Here is a 16,403-nt window from a genome sequence, read left to right as displayed (position 1 = left end):
GGAACTAGGCAAGGAAGTCTTGATAAGTGAAGGAAATGGGTAACCAAATTTCAAAGAGAAGGTAAAATTATCTTTATGTGCAGATGATAAGATAGTATACTTAGAAAACCTTAAAGACTCAGTGAGAAAACTACTGGACATAGTTGACCAATTCAGCAAAGTGGCAGAATACAAGATCAACATACACAAATCAAATGGATTTCTCTACAGTGGCAAAGAACATACAGAAATGGAGCTAAGAAAAGCAATGCCCATCACAATATCTAATCACAAGATTAAGTACTTGGGACTAAATTTCATTAGAAACACAAAAGACCTATTTAAAAAAATTACAAAACTTTACTACAAGAAATAAAAAGAGACCTGGAGAAATGGAAGACTATATCATGCTCATGGATAGGAAGGCTAAATATTGTGAAAATGACAATTTTACTAAAGCCAATCTACATGTTCAATGCAATCCCAGTACAAACACCAATTCCATTCTTCAACAAGATGAAAAAGGCAATTTCCAATTTCATCTGGAATGGAAAGAGACCCTGAATAAGCAAAGCACTCCATAAAAAGAGAAACAAGATAGGAGGCATCATCTCACTCGCTGATCTCAAATCCTACTACACAGCTGTGGTGGTCAAGATAACATGGTACTGGTACAATGACAGACACATAGATCAATAGAACAGAACTGAGAACCCAGAAATCAGCTCATCTACCTACGATCAACTGATTTTTGATAAGGAGACAAAGTCAGTTAAATGGGGAAATGAAAGTCTCTTTAACAAATGATGTTGGCAAAATTGGAAAACCATCTGTAGAAAACTAGGCAAGAACTGCACTTCACACCATACACAAAAAACAACTCAAAGTGGATCAAGAACCAAGGAATAAAACTAAGCACTATAAACTTCATCAGAGAAAAGCTTGGAAAAACTCTAGACGTATGCACATCCATATTTATTGTGGCATTATTATTGTAGCAAAGAGATGGAAGCAGTCCAAGGTCCTGTCAACAAACAAAAGGACAGGAAAGCTGATACATTTACACAATGGAATATTATTCAGCAATGAAAGACAATGAACCTGTAAAACACTACACAACATGGATGAGTCTGGAAGATATTATCTCAGTCATAAATGGACAAATACTGCATAAGACAGCTGTTATAAAAGAGAATTGACAAGGGGATGGGAAGAAGAGGGAAAGAGTGGATACTTAACATTGCCCTTAAACAGATGAAGAAAAGACTGAAAGGAATGTATGATTAGGCAAATATGTTGGCAATAAACAATCAAAAAAAAAAGTGCATTACAAAGTGAATTAGGGGAGAGGAAAGGGAGAAAGATGTGCATCACTGAAGGAATGAAAACTCTACCTTTCTGTAAACTTTCATTAAAATCACAATAGAAAATAGAAGTCAGAATGAACCGAAAAGATTCTTTGCTCCTCATCAATTGACAGCCCTCTCATTTCGTGCAGCCTCAGCCTCATCCCTGAGAGGTAATAGTGAAGGTTGGAGTACATGAATTTGGCCACATTGGATGCCTGGTCACCAGAACTGTTTTTAACCCTGACAAACTGGATCTTGTTGCTATCAATGACCCATTTATTGATCTTAACTATATGGTGTGTTCATTTCAGTATGATTTCACCATAGCAAATTCAATGGCATTTTTGAGGCTGAGAATGGGAAGTTGGTCATCAATGGGAATACCATCACTAACTTCCAGGAACAAGATTCCACCAACACAAAGTGGTGTCATGCTGGTGCTGAGTATGTAGTGGAGTTCACTGGTGTCATCACAACCTTGGAGAGGGCTGAGGCTCACTTGATGGTAGTGCCAAACAGGTAATCATCTCTGCTCCTTCTGCCGATGTCTTCATGTTTGTGATAGATGTGAAAACCATTTGAAGTATGACAACCCTCTCAAGATTATCAGCAATGCTAAATACATCACCAAGTTGCTTGACCCCTCTGGTCAAGGTCACCTGTGACAACTTTGGTACTGTAGAGGGACTCATGACCACAGTCCATGCCACCACTGCCACCCAGAAGACTGAATAGCCCTTCTGAAAAGCTGTGGTGTGAGGGTCATGAAGCTTCAAGGCCATGTGCAAGGTCATCCCTGAGATGAATGGGAAACTTACCGGCATAGCTTTCCATGTCTGCACTCCCAGTGTGTTAGTCTTGGATCTGACCTGTCATCTGGAAAAAGCTGCCAAAGATGATGACATCAAGAATGTAGTAAAGCAGGCATCAGAGGGGTCCCTAAAAGGAATCCAGGGTTACACTGAAGATGACATTGTATACTGTGATTTTAACAGTGACAGAGAATCACTCTTCAACCTTAAATGCTGGGGCTGACATTGTCCTAAACTAATTTAATGGTATGACAATGAAGTTGACTACAGCAACCTGAGGGTTGACGTGGCCTACAAAGAATAAGAGCCCCTTGGACCACTAACCCCAGCAATAGCACTAGAATTGAGAGCCTCAGCTGCTAGGGAGTCTTTGCCTCAATTCAATTCACCCACATATTGAGAATTTCACATCCTTGATATCCAGTTATGTTAAGAAAGGGGAGGGACTTAGAGAGCCCATCTTGTCATGTACCATCAATAAAATACACTGTACTCACCCAAAAAAATATAAAAAAATAATGGAAAAAATCATAACGCAAGAGAGTTGAACAGAAGATGACAAAGGGAAATTCTAGAAGGCAAAGGAAAGTATTACAGTGAAACATGCAAACACAGAGTTAGAAAAACAAAAGGGAAGAACAAGTTTAGCATTTCTTGAGCTGTGACCTCAGTGTTTCAAATGCTGTGTCTCCTTGTGATTATAAGAAGGTGAGGATCAGATGACTGCTGTCTCTTGGGAGGGACGAAGGGACACAGCAATGCTTCTGTTCTCTGCATCAGAGAACACAGAGGAACATGCTTTCTTTGACCTGTTGAGTTTTGAACCACTTTGTCTTACCAACATACTCTAAAGTTTCCATCAGATTTTAAGATGATTGAAAGAATTTTAATGTTTGATCAAATGCACCTTCCCTAGTTCAGTTAGCTGATTCCAAAACAATAGATGTGAAAAGGCACAGAATTCTGCATCTTTAATAAGTATCAAAGTACTAAACTTAAAAATTGTCCTCTTGTGACCAAGTTATTTTACTCAGCATAAATACTGTATAACACTTCTGTAATAAAATAGGACAAACTGAAGGGAGCATTGGGGAAAGCATGGAAAAAGAGTAGAAAGATAAGGAATAGTGCATTAGGTCAGATGAGAGGAAGAACTGTCTGAAAGGAAGATATAATTTGGAATTATGTGTGTATGTGTGTGTGTGTGTGTGTGTGTGTGTGTGTGTGTAACAATATTCTGGAATAAGGGGCGATTTGCGGGGAGGGGAAGAAAATGTGCAACAATGGAAAAAATAAAATTTTTTTTTTTTTAAAAAAAAGTTACTCTAAAGTCATTCGCAAAAAATAAGACTCCAAAACTTGATGAAATGCCAGTTGAGAAATGAATAGATGCAGCTCTGGACATACTCATTAGATTATACCAAAAAGTTTGGAGACAATTTACCTGGCCAAATGACTGGAAGAGATTTCTGCGTGTGCCCACTTGAAAAGGAGGTGATCCAAAGTAATGGACAATATCTTAACTATTACATAAAGTAAAATTTTGCTGAGGGTTAATGAAAAATAATTGTACATCAACAAAGAACTGCCAGAAATTCACGTTAGATTCAGGAAAGGCTACGGAAGAAGAATATCATACTGATAGCTAATGTATCTTGGCTGAAAGCAGAGAATATCAGAAAGATGTTATGGGCCATATTAAATTACAGATAACATTGAGAAGAATAAGAATCCCAGAACACTTAATTCTAGTGCTCATGTAGAACCTGCATACAGACCAGGAAGCAGTCATTCAAATAGAAAAAGGAGATACTGTATGAATTGCATTAAAGTCAGGAAAAGTGTGTGTCAGGGTCGTATCCTTTCTCCATACCTATGCAGTGTTTATGCTGAGCAAAGAATGCAGGACACTAGACTGTATGAAACAGAATATGGCATAAGGATTGGAGGAAGACTTATCAACAACATATTTTACATAGATGACACAACCATGCTTGCTTTCAGAAACTGAAGAGAACTTGAACTATTTACTGAAAAAGTTCAAACAATATAGACTTCAGTATGGATTACATTTTAACATAAAAAAAACCAAAATATTCATAGCTAGACTAACAACAGGCAGCATCATGATATAAGAAGAAATGTGTACAATTGCCAAGGATTTAATTTCTACTGGGACCACAGACAAGTTCCATGAAAGTAACTATCAAGAAATTTTGCAGTTTTGCAAAATACTGCAAATTGAGAAACCTGCAGCTAAAAATCTCTTGCTAAAGAGAAAAGCCGTAAAACTCGAACCACAGTATTTTCAGTTGCTACAGGATGTGTCCTATCTCCATAACTTTTCAACCTGTATGCAGAGCAGATTATCCGAGAGGCTGAGCTCTATGAGGAGAAGCGTGGCGTTAGGATCGGTGGACGATCTATCAACAATCTGCGTTATGCAGATGATACAACCCTGCTCGCTGAAACGGAGGAGGACCTCATGCACTTACTGCAGAGGGTCAAGGACTGCAGCCTTCAATACGGACTGAGGCTCAATGTCAAGAAGGCAAAAATTCTCACCACTGGACCAATCGGTAGCATCAGGATGGATGGCGAAGAGATTGAGATTGTTCACAGCTTCAGTTTGCTTGGCTCCACAGTCAACACTCTTGGCACCAGTAGCCAGGAAATAAAAAAACGTATTGCGATGGGAAAGTCTGCGGTTAGGGACCTCTCTAAAGTACTCAAGAGCAGCGGTGTCTCTCTGGAGACTAAGGTGCGCCTGATACGGGCCATGGTTTTTGCAATCACTTGTTATGCATCAGAGAGTTGGAAAATGACTAGGGAGGACAGAAGGAGAATCGATGTCTTTGAGCTCTGGTGCTGGAGAAGAGTACTGAATGTACCATGGACTACCAAGAAAACAAACAGATTCATCCTAGAGAGGGTTAAACCAGGCTGCTCCTTGGAGGCAAGGATTCTGGGGTTTCCTTTGACATACTTTGGACATGTTGTAAGGAGAGACAGGTCTTTAGAGAGGGACATCATGCTGGTTAGAGTAGAGGGACAACGCAGGAGGGGAAGACACTCTATGAGGTGGATTGATTCAGTGACTGGGGTACTCGGGATGGGTGTGTCAGAGGCAATGAGATTGGCACAGGATAGAGCACAGTTTAGGGCTGTTGTATATAGGGTCGCTATGAGTCGCAAACGACTCAACGGCACATAACAACAACAACAACATATGCATAGGTGCTCTGGTGCCCTAGTGGTAAGAAGCTGCACTGCAATCTCAAAGGCCCAGAGTTCAAATCCACTAGCTGCTCTGTGGGAGAAGGATAGGCAATCTCCTCCTGTGAGATTTCTTGCCTCTGAGAAGCCTCTGGAGGGCTAACTATGAGTCAGTTCTGATTTGATGGCACACAACAATAACAACAACATATGCCTGAAAAAGTTGGACCATGAATAAGAAAAACATAAGAAGTGATGCTTTTGAAATGTATTGGTGAAGAATACTGAGTGATCATGGACTTCCAGCAGAACAGATGAATGGGTGTTGGAAGACGTTCAGTCGGAGTGCTCCTTAGAAGCAAGGACGGTAAAACTTTGTCCTCTGTGTTTTGGGTATGTCATCATCTGCTGGACAATATCATGCTTGGAAAAACAGGAGGTCAGTGAAAAAGAAGAAAAGCCTCAAGGACACATGGACTGCCACAGTGGGTTTAGGCATGATGTTGTTGTATGGTTTGGTAAGTGTTTCATTCCGTTATATGTAGTGTTGCTAGAGTAAGAGTCAGCTCAATGACACTTAATAACAAGATGTTCTGACATAGGCGGACCACTCCCACACTGTAAGAAACTTTCAACTAGAGAAAAGGTATTAGTGGTTTTTCTGTATTGCACAACTCTTAGATCATCAAGCATTTGGCATAAAAGGTCTGATGGCAATTAGTGCTGGACATCCCTTTTTTACCTGAATTAAGGAATTTGATCAGCAAGGACAACAACTATAACCATGACTTGTTTGGGGCTTAGTCCAAGCCAGAAACAGTGCTAAATGTGCACATGCATTTCCCATCCAGTTCTCAACATTTTTCTAGGTGCTACTATTCTTCTTGGGAAGCAGGAGTGGTATCCACTTCCGAAACAACATGCCTCTGGAAACTCGATGAACTTTGATTAAAAAAAAAAGATAGATAGATGGCTTTTCAGGCCTTTTGGTCAGGATCACAATGAGTCCATCTCAGCTCAAAGGCAATTAACAACAACAAAAAATCTTCATACTTCAAAGATAACAAAATTAAAACTTGAGGGTTAAGACAGGTCAAAACTGGAATGCCACTGAAGCTGGACTTGAACCCAGGCTTGTGTGATTCCGAAGACAGTGCTTCTTTCACACCAGCAGACTTCCTGCCCTCCAAGCAAATGTCCCAGAGAACAAGGAAGAGTGATTGTGTACAAGCTCTGCTCTGCATGACATTAGCTTCCTTCCCTGGAAATGAGAAAGAAATACGGCTGGTCATAAAGAAAAGCCCCTGACAATGAGCCCGAGGGAGGCTGTGGACTCTTCCATTAGATGTCTTTAAAACATAAAGGATCCAATTGTTTGGCTATATCCTTCCTGAAAGCAGAGAAATGGAAAAGATGGCCCCCTTCAAATCTTTTCCAGGCCAAGAATTCCATTAACATTGCCCCCAACTAAATACCTGTCTCCGGTTCCGAGGAAGTTACTGCAGTCAGCTTTGCCGGTCTGTAGGTGCAAACATCTGGAAGGCAGGTGTTTGATTTTGTAGGTGCCAGAGGACACACAGCTGAGACTGCACAGCTGAGGGGCAGGAGAGGAAATGTCTTATATTGATGTAGCACCTTTCGACTCTCCCTAAGCCCCCTTCAACAGGGAAGTGACTGGGGGCAGGAGGTGACTGGAGGGCCACCAGCTGTGGAACAGCTGCACAGGGGAGCATTTAAGACCCGGACAGGAAGTGAAACACAGAGGGCAGGCGGTCTCAGGGAGAGGTTAGAGGGAAGTGGAGGGGAAGGGGGCTCAATCTGCTGCCTGACCGTTTCTCTAGGGAGGTCCTGGTTAAGCTCAAACCCAGTGACTCCCTGCTACTATTTCTTTTAGTGTGCAGAAAGAAGGAAGAGGGAAGAACATTTTCCTTAATTACAAACAAGAAGTGATGCAGCCAATGTTTGTTTGTTCTCCCATTTTATGCTACTATTTGAAACTGTCTATGAACCTGAACACGTGCAAGTTCTAACCCCAATACCTATGAGTGTAACCTTGTTTGGAAATGGATCTTTAAGGACGTTATCTGTTAGCTTGAGGTCATGCTGGAATAAGGTGGCTCTTAATCCAGTAAATTGTACCCTTATAAAGAGAAGAGAGACACAGATGAAGGAGGCCACGTGAAGCTAAATCTGCAATCTGAGGAAAGCCTGGAGCTACCAGAGGCTGGAAGGGACAAGGACCGTACTCTGAAGACTTCAGGGGAACATGACCTCGTTGACATATTGGCTGAGATTTTCTCTGATTTTGTGTGGCATACTTTTTTTTTAATTGGAAACTTATTACTCACTAATTGCCATTGAGTCAGAACTAACTCATAGGTGACCCTCCGTGGGTTCTCGGAGACTGTGAATTGCATGAGAGGAAATTACCCCCTTCCTTCCTCAGAGCACCTCGTAGATTCAAACCTCCTGTCTCTGGGTTGCCAGTGCAACTCCTTATCCATGAGGTCACTAGAATTCCCTTTGAAAAATAACACATCTCCCAAAATGATTAGTTTACTTCTGCTCAAATCCAAAAAGGAGAGAAGAAAAGGACAATGCACTAATATTTAAAAAAAAAAACCTAAATTCTGCTTCTGCCTCAGAAAGATTAACCTGGAATAGACTACATTTTGAACCAGGAATGACTAAATTACTTTGGGAAACAAAAGTTTTATACTATCAGTAAAAATGGTGGTTAAACTCAATCTGGAGAGGGGAAAAATGCATTTATACATATCTGAATTACGCTTTCACCTGCTACATATGTTTTCTATCAGTTTCTCTATGTTAAGGGTGGGGGTGGGCCAAGAGTGAACATCCAGGAATATTTCAAGTAGAACCATAAAATAGGAAAATTATTTTCCATAATAAAAAAGTAATTTTTGTTTATCACCAACTCTAATCTCTCTCTCATGTTCTCTATTCAAATTCCTTGGCCCTGTGAATGCAACATACTTCAATATGCATCTTTTATTCTTTCCCTAAAACTACCCCTTACTTCTATATTACCTACTAAAACATTAGCATTATTATATTTTCAGCCTTTTAAACTTAAAACATAAGAGTCACCTTGTATTTTCCTCTTTCTTCAGTCTCCAGCTATAAGTGTTTTGCCAAGAACAACTCATTTTTCTTTTTAAATATTTCTCATTTCCATTTCTCCTCCATCCTCAATGCCATAGTGATGATTTCAGGTCCTCTAACTAGGGATGATAGAAGAGTTGATACCTTTGAGCTGTGTTGTTGGAGAAGAGTATTGAATATACTATGGACTGCTAGGAGAACAAACAAGTTTGTCCTGGAGAGGGTGAGACCAGGCTGGTCCTTGGAGGCAAGGATTCTGAAGCTTCACCTGACATACTTTGGACATGTTGCAAAGTGGGATCAGTCTTTGGAGAGAGACATCATGCTTGGGAGGGTGGAGGGACAGCACAGGAGAGGAAGACCCTCGATGAGTTGGATTGATTGAGTCACTGAGGTAATGGGGATGGGCATGTAGGAGACATAAGACTGGCAAGGCATAAATCAGGGTTTAGGGCTTTTGTACATAGGGTCACTATGAGTCGCAGGTGACTTGATGGCACATAATAACAACAAGAACAATAATTATTATCAGGATATTTTCTTGTTACTCTGATTTTGTTTTACTTTGTACTGTGTGTTCTTAAGACTTGTATTATTGAGTTTCTTTTGGGGTTGTTGGGTTTTTTGCATATTTATTATGACATCTTAAATCTGTTTACTAGATGCTTTTTCATTTTTCCTCTCATCTTAGCTATTTCCCATCACCACTGATCGTTTCCGTCTTACGACATCCCTTCATCATTTTCAGTCACCAGTGTTGAAGTTTACTTAAGTGTCTTGCTCAGCTTCCCACCACCCTCAACACCACACTCTCTGTTGTAACCCACCAAACCACCACAGTTTACTTGAAAGACCCTGTTCTGTTGTCGCTGTTATTGTTATGTGTTTTCTTCTATAGCTTCCTCTTTTGGGAATACAAGTCTCCTTTATCTCTTTCCAAAGTGCTTCTAAATGTCCTTTAAGAATCCACTGCACTGTCACCTCTGCAACAATATCTCTTTCACTTGCTTACTTAGATTTAGCCATCCTTGTGACCTCAGAAAAGAGCCCTCGTGGTGTAGCCCATAGGGAGCTGTGCTCCTACCCAAAGGTGGAACCTCTCTGGCTGCTCAAACACACCAAGGCAATCTCCACCCCAGCGGAAACAGCCTCCAAAGGCTGCCAGGAGGGTCAACTGCGAGTAGGTTCTGAATGACGGCAATGAGTAGTAGTATGAGAATGCATTTCCAAAGGATCGTGGGTTGAATCTCAAAAGCTGAATTTAAAAACCCACTCATTCTCATTGCTGTTAAGTTGGAACCAACTCATAACTAACTGCCCAAAAGGTTTTCAGAGTCTGTGCTTCACACAAGAGCAGATTATCCTTCATCCTCTTGTGAAGTGGCTCTTCTGTCCCTAGATTATTATTTCCTTAAAGTCAATGACTGAATATTTTAATCTTTCTTTACCTACCCACAGTACAAGGCCTAGCACACAGGAGACAACTCGATAATTCTTAAGTGAATTTAAAACAACTCTACAAAACCACTTTAACAAACTTTCTATCATTATGCAATGAGAAGATATTAGGGGGAAAAGGCTGGAAACTACCTGGCTTTTAACTTTGACCCTACTTGCCAATTTTCTTGAGGAACTTATTTATCCTGTCTGTACCTCTGATGCTCTGGTAGCCTGGCAGATAAGAATTTGCTCTGCCAACCCAAAGGCAAAAGGTTTGAATCCACTGGCTGTTTCCCAGGAAAGAAATGTGTTTTCTCCTTCTATATAATTTACAGTCTCTGAAAACCCTCTAGAGAGTCAGCTTAAAGTCTGTTCCAACTCAACAGTGCAGAGCAATGGGTCAATTTCAACTCATAATGGGACTGCATACAGCAGAAGGAAACACTGCCCAGCCTGCCTCATACTTACAATCATTGAGATGCGTGGGACCATTGTTACAGTCACTATGTCAACTCATTCCACTGAGGATGTTTTGGGGTTTGGTTTGGTTTGGTTTGGGGTTGGGTTGGGTTGGTTTTGTGTTGGGTTTGGTTTGGTTTGGTTTGGTTTGGTTGGCACTCTACCTTACCAAGTATAATGGCTTTCTCTAGGGACTGGCCCATCCTCATGATATGCCCAAAGTAAGTGATAGAAGGTCTTTCCATCCGTAATTCTAAAGAACATTCTGGCTGGACTTCCTCCAAGACAAATTTGTCTGTTCTCTGGCAAACCAGAGTATATTCAATATTCTCCACCAACACCTGTATTCAGAAGTGTCAGTTCTTCCAGCTTTCTCAATCAAAATGCTATAGCTTGACTCAGATATATCATGACCTCAAAGCGAAATATTTGCTCTTTAACTTTCAAAAGGTCCTTTAGAGTAGATTTGCCTGATGCAGAATGTCATTTGTCATTAATGTTGAGTGAATTTATTGTATATAAGGTGCTTAGAAGAACATCATAAAAAGGAGCACTCTGTAAACAGCGGTTACTATTATCAACTTTGTAAAGACTACATACAAGGTTTTATTAATGCACTAGGGCTCCTTTAAGGATTATTTACAAGGTTTTATTACTAAGGACCTCTTTCATATATACCCCTGTCTTTTAAAATGTCTATAGTCAAAAAGCAAACAGTCCCAAGCATAGATTTTCAAATCATATTATGTTCCATTTGTCAGTCTCCTTTTAAAAATAAGGCTGTATTTCTTCACAAAATCTCTCTCACTTGCTTCTCTTTGCAAGCTTGTCTCTCAGGGCCAGGGGGGAAAAAATAGAAACTTAAATTTATATTCTGCCTGTGTTTCTTCATCTTCTCTTTTCCCTCAATGAGTTTTCCGAGCAGCACCTCTCAAATATCATGGGAATTAAGGGGAATATATACACCTCCAGAACCCTGGACTTCCTCAGATTCCAGCTCAGTCACTCTGGAGCCCTGGGTCTTCCCTTTATAGCTCCCAAATTGATTCTGATATAAGTGGTTCACTCCTCCCTTCTGGAAAACTTGCCTTCTTAACCCCCATTCAAGACCTAATAAGGGGAAAGAGCTGCCTTTCAGACTCTTCCAGAACAAAATAAGGAGCTATAGACAGTCACAACAGCTGGACAGCACGCGCTACAGCATCGCTGTATCTGCATGTTTTCAGTCCCTCTGTTAAGCGTTCTATAAATAATAATCACCCTCATAATAATAGTGAGAATAAGTGGTCTGAAGTTAAACAAAGGAAAAGTGGAGCTACGTCTGGAACATTGGGAGGGGGGTTAATCCATGGGGGAGGGGAGCCCAGACTCTCATTATGGAGAACTCCACAGAGGCCCCACTATCTCACCAACCACAGGTCAGAGCGCAAACAATTCTCTGGCTTAATGGTGCAGACGCAAGAAGTCCAGTACTAACCCATCACCACATACGATTCCTGACTCCTTTGGCTTTAACCCACACTCAGCTGTCCAAGACTACCCCCTCCCTCAGGAAATCACTGACTGCGTCTCTCCAATGTCCCTTTAGCTAACACCACTCTCAAACAATCAACTAATACTTAGATTTCCAATATGTGAGAGTCTGCACTACAATCCTAAAGGCATGCAGTTCAAATCCACCAGCTGCTTCTCAGGAGAGGGGCAATCTCCTCTTGTGTAATTTACACAGCTATGAGTCGGTTCCAATCCAAAGGTCCACAACAACATGTGAAGACTCTTTATTGGGTGACTGAGAAGATCACCAAATGAGACACAGTGTCAACCTTCTAGGACCTTAAAATATCTTTGTGGAGATGGAAGTATATGCAAATTAGAGTGTTGGTGTTGACTGTTGTCGAGTACGACTCAGTAACCATATGAAAAAAAATATCTGAAGCATTTCTATAACTATTGCCGTTTCTCAAAGTTCACAGAGTTTTCAGAGGCATGTTGTTTAGGAAATGGAGTAAAAAAGGGGGAATTAATCCAAAAGGCAGGAAAGAAGTAAAAGGATCTATGTGGAGTTTCCTCTTCTTCCATTTCCAGATTAACACTTCACCTTCACCAAGCTCTGTGCCTTGGAGGTAATGTCTCATAAGTGCATGGACCAAGGCTCCTTCTCTCCTGCTTCTTTGTATTTTAATCAATGGAAATCAAAAGCAGAACAGAAGGCAGAGGACTGAGGTGTCTAGATAGGTGTTCCCACAGTCCCAGTCCTTTTCCCTAAGGGTTGGCAGTAGCTCCATATGGCTGTGTCATTGGATAGCTACTCTGTGAAGGCCTTTTTCCTCTCAGTACTGTCTCTCTGACACTCATCAATTATACATCTTGTCTTGGTCATTTATGAACTAGGAGTGGTAGCTACGTCCCGTATTATAGCTCCCAGGTATTTTAATATCTCATTAATTGCCCGTAGTCTATGTACACCAGTGTGAACTGACCCTCAGTAAACTCACTTGGTCATCCTTTTTGACTATCTCATCCGCAGCAGATACTGAAAGCACCATGCTAATTCCTCTGTTACCTTCCTGCAAGCAGCATCTGTGACTTTGTCTGCATGCTCTGTCTGGTCCAGGGGCTTTCCTGGCCTGCACAAATGTCCACACCCGTGAAAATATTCTGCAAGGAGTGATAAATCACCTCACAGAACAGTTCTGAAATTCTACATTGTCTCCTAGAAGTTCCTAGACTGACATCGGAGTTGAGGGAAGACAGAGAAGGAGGGGAGGAATGATGTATACTACATTCAAACAGATGAGGGAGAGAACTGTTTAAAAGGGAGATATGATTAGGTATTATTGTCATGACAGGAGTGCAGAATGAAGGCTGCACAGTGGAGAAGAGTTGGGGAGAGGGATTGTATAACAATGAAAGAGTTTTTCTTTTACTTTTCAAGGAGAAGAGTGAATTGGGAGGTGCAGGTGGGCAGGGAGAAAAGTGCGACAATGAATGACTGGAAACCCTAGTCTCTGTAAACGTTCATTAAAATTACTTTTGAAAAAAGGAAATTGGGGAAAGAGTAGGGAAGAAAATACATGAATGAATGAAAACCAATCGCTTTGTAAACTTTCCCAATTTAGAAAAAGAAAGAAAAACCAAATTGATAAATTCCTCATTAACATACCCTACATGGTGACTTCCTTGTATCAATTTTCTCCATTTCCCCACCAATATCCCCTGGGATAATAATACACATGCTCAAAACCTGCTCACAAAATCTTTTTCTAGATATTATCAACCTAACAAAAATAAAACTAATTGCTTTTGTGGGTAAAGGAAATGAGAAATATCCAGTGTGAAATGTGAGTAAACCAGCATAAAATAAAAATTTAGTTTTGAATTTTTAAAAAAGTAGTTGCCTTTAAGTCAATTCTACTCAGAGTGGATTTGTGTGTGTCACAGCAGAAATGTGCAGGCGGGATATAGACATTCTTTATGTTCCAGCTAGTCCACTGCTTGGAATATACCCTGAGAAAATGAGAACTGAGGTACAAATGGAGACTTGTACACCAATGTTCCTAGCAGCATTATTTGCCATCACAAGAACATGGAAACAGCCCAAATGCCCAACCACAATGGATGGAGAAATTATGGTACATTCAAACAATGGAATACTATACAGCACACAGGAGCAACAATTTTGTAAATTTCTACCTAACATGGGAAGGACTGCATCCACTTTCTAAACAACATGCCTCTAGAAACTCTATGAACTTTGATAAATGACGATAGTTATAGAAAGGTTTCAGTTCTTTTGTTCTTAGAGTCTCTATGAGACATACTTGGCAGCAATCAACAACAACAAGACAGGAGGGACTGGAGAGCATTATGCTAAGTTAACTAACTCGGTCTCATAAAGACAAATACTGTAGAGGATCATTATCGTAGAACGTGTATGAAGACTTGAGGGGAGAGAGCTTAAATATAGGGTCACACAATTTGATGGGTAGAGGGAGGGATTGGTAAAGAAAAGGGGAAAGGTCCGGTGTGAAAAACCAAGTACATGAACTTTGTATTTAAATGAGGATAATTAAAAAAAAAGGTTTCATAAAAAATAGAGTTTTAATGACTAATTTTAAGGAAGTAGATTGTCAGAGCTATTTTCCAAGGTACCTCGAGGTAGACTCTACCATCAAACCTCTGGTTAGTCATCAAGCACTCCACTATTTGCGTAATCCAGGAACACATACTACTGGAGGACCCACTATTTCTTAAATATCTACTGCATGATAGGACAGAGTTAGGCTCTTAATACACATTTGTCAGAAAGATATTGATAATTAACACCTTACACATAAGAAAATTGGGACTCAAAGAAATTGAACAGACCGCTCAAGCTGACATAGCTAATACCTGGGTGGCAGAGGCAGAACACGGAGCCAGTGTTATCATTTGCCTTGCTTTAAGACAATCCATATACCTTTGTTTGCCTATTTATAGACTAAAAGTGCAACTAAAGAAAGGGATACATGCAAAGTAAAAACCATTTTGATCAAGCAAGGTCAGGAAAGCTTATAGAAGGATATGTAAGATCCCAACAGTCATTGCCGTCTTCCCTCCCCTGACTCATTACCACCATGCCATCATACTCAGAGCATAAAATCCATGTACCATGGCCCTCCTCTCTTAGCACCTACAGACTCCAACCTCTATGAACATCATCTTCTCCCTATATAAGGAGGTGATAAACTTCCAGGTCCCATTGAAAATGGCCTCGTAGAAGAATGTAATGGGGGCGAGGAGGTACTAGGAACAGGAGAATGATGGGACATATATCCAATTCCTTCTGTTCCTCTTGTCTCACTCCTATCTACTTGTCCTCTTGCTATTGTTGCTGCTTCGTTCACCATCTGGGGCCACATACTGGCCTTCCATATGTGAGCTGCTGGAAGCAGTGTCGGTGACAAGGAATTTGGCATGCTTAAATCTCCAATGAATACAAATGGGTCTCCATGGAGCACAGCTGTGTGAGAACACGAAGGAAGAGCCTCTTCTCTCTCTGTTCCATTTATCTACTGAATAAATCAAGATAAGACGTAAAAGTCTGCAAATACAGGCTTTACTGAGGCAAGTCTGAAAGGAAACAACAAACACACGATATCGAAGAAACAGGGGTTCTGAAGACTGAGAAGTACCCCTGCCGCCATCCTGCATCTAAGTCACTTCAGAGAAACAGAAGCTTTTTTTGCTTTAAGACGACTCCACAGCCTCAAGCAAATGCCCTTCCAGCTCGCTGATGGTGAGTCACTAACCTAGCTTTTTCCCCCACAGAACTGAGAAAGATGACAGTGAAGAGAGTCTGTGAAACATCAGTGTTTGAGAGTGGATCTCTAAATTCATTCCAGACCCAATGAAGCAACAGATGTGAGTCCAAGGAAGACAATCACTCTACTCTCAGGCCAAGATGAGCAGTTTCTTAGGAGTTCCTCAGATTTCAAATTCCACTGCTAGACATCTTCCATTGTTCATTTTGTGCCCACCACAGAACTTAGCATTCCTGCTGGTGCATAGCAAGTTTTCAACAAATAACTGTTTACACTGAATTGAGTCAAGTAAGTTATCCATCTCTATAGGAAAGTGTAGAAATGAATATCCAACAAAGAGACAATCAGAGAGGATAATCCTCTCTTTGCCCAATGACCCTCACTTCGAAAGTTTGCAAAAATGAAGACTCATTCGTTGGTCATTAGAATGGAGACTGAGGAAGTCCACCTTTCTTTCCTATCTGGGACAATTTTATATGTGCAATCTCATTGACTATTCACAATAATCTTTCTAAGTCGTTATTGTTATGTGTCATCTAGTTCCTTGCAACTCATAGCGACCCTACGTACAAGAGCCCTAAGCCCTGCTCTGTCCTGTACCAATCTCATCGTCTTCAACACACTCGCTCCCACCACCTCAATCACAGAATCGATCCATCTCATCGAGGGTCTTCCTCTCCTGTGCTGTCCCTCCACTCTCCCAAACATGATGTCCCTCT

The sequence above is a fragment of the Elephantulus edwardii genome, unplaced genomic scaffold, assembly GCF_000299155.1.
Source record: "Elephantulus edwardii isolate Elephantulus edwardi_28Jun2011 unplaced genomic scaffold, EleEdw1.0 scaffold00106, whole genome shotgun sequence".
In the NCBI taxonomy this organism is placed as follows: domain Eukaryota; kingdom Metazoa; phylum Chordata; class Mammalia; order Macroscelidea; family Macroscelididae; genus Elephantulus; species Elephantulus edwardii.
The sequence above is the reverse complement of the archived record's forward strand: the minus strand, read 5'-3'. Positions refer to the sequence as shown.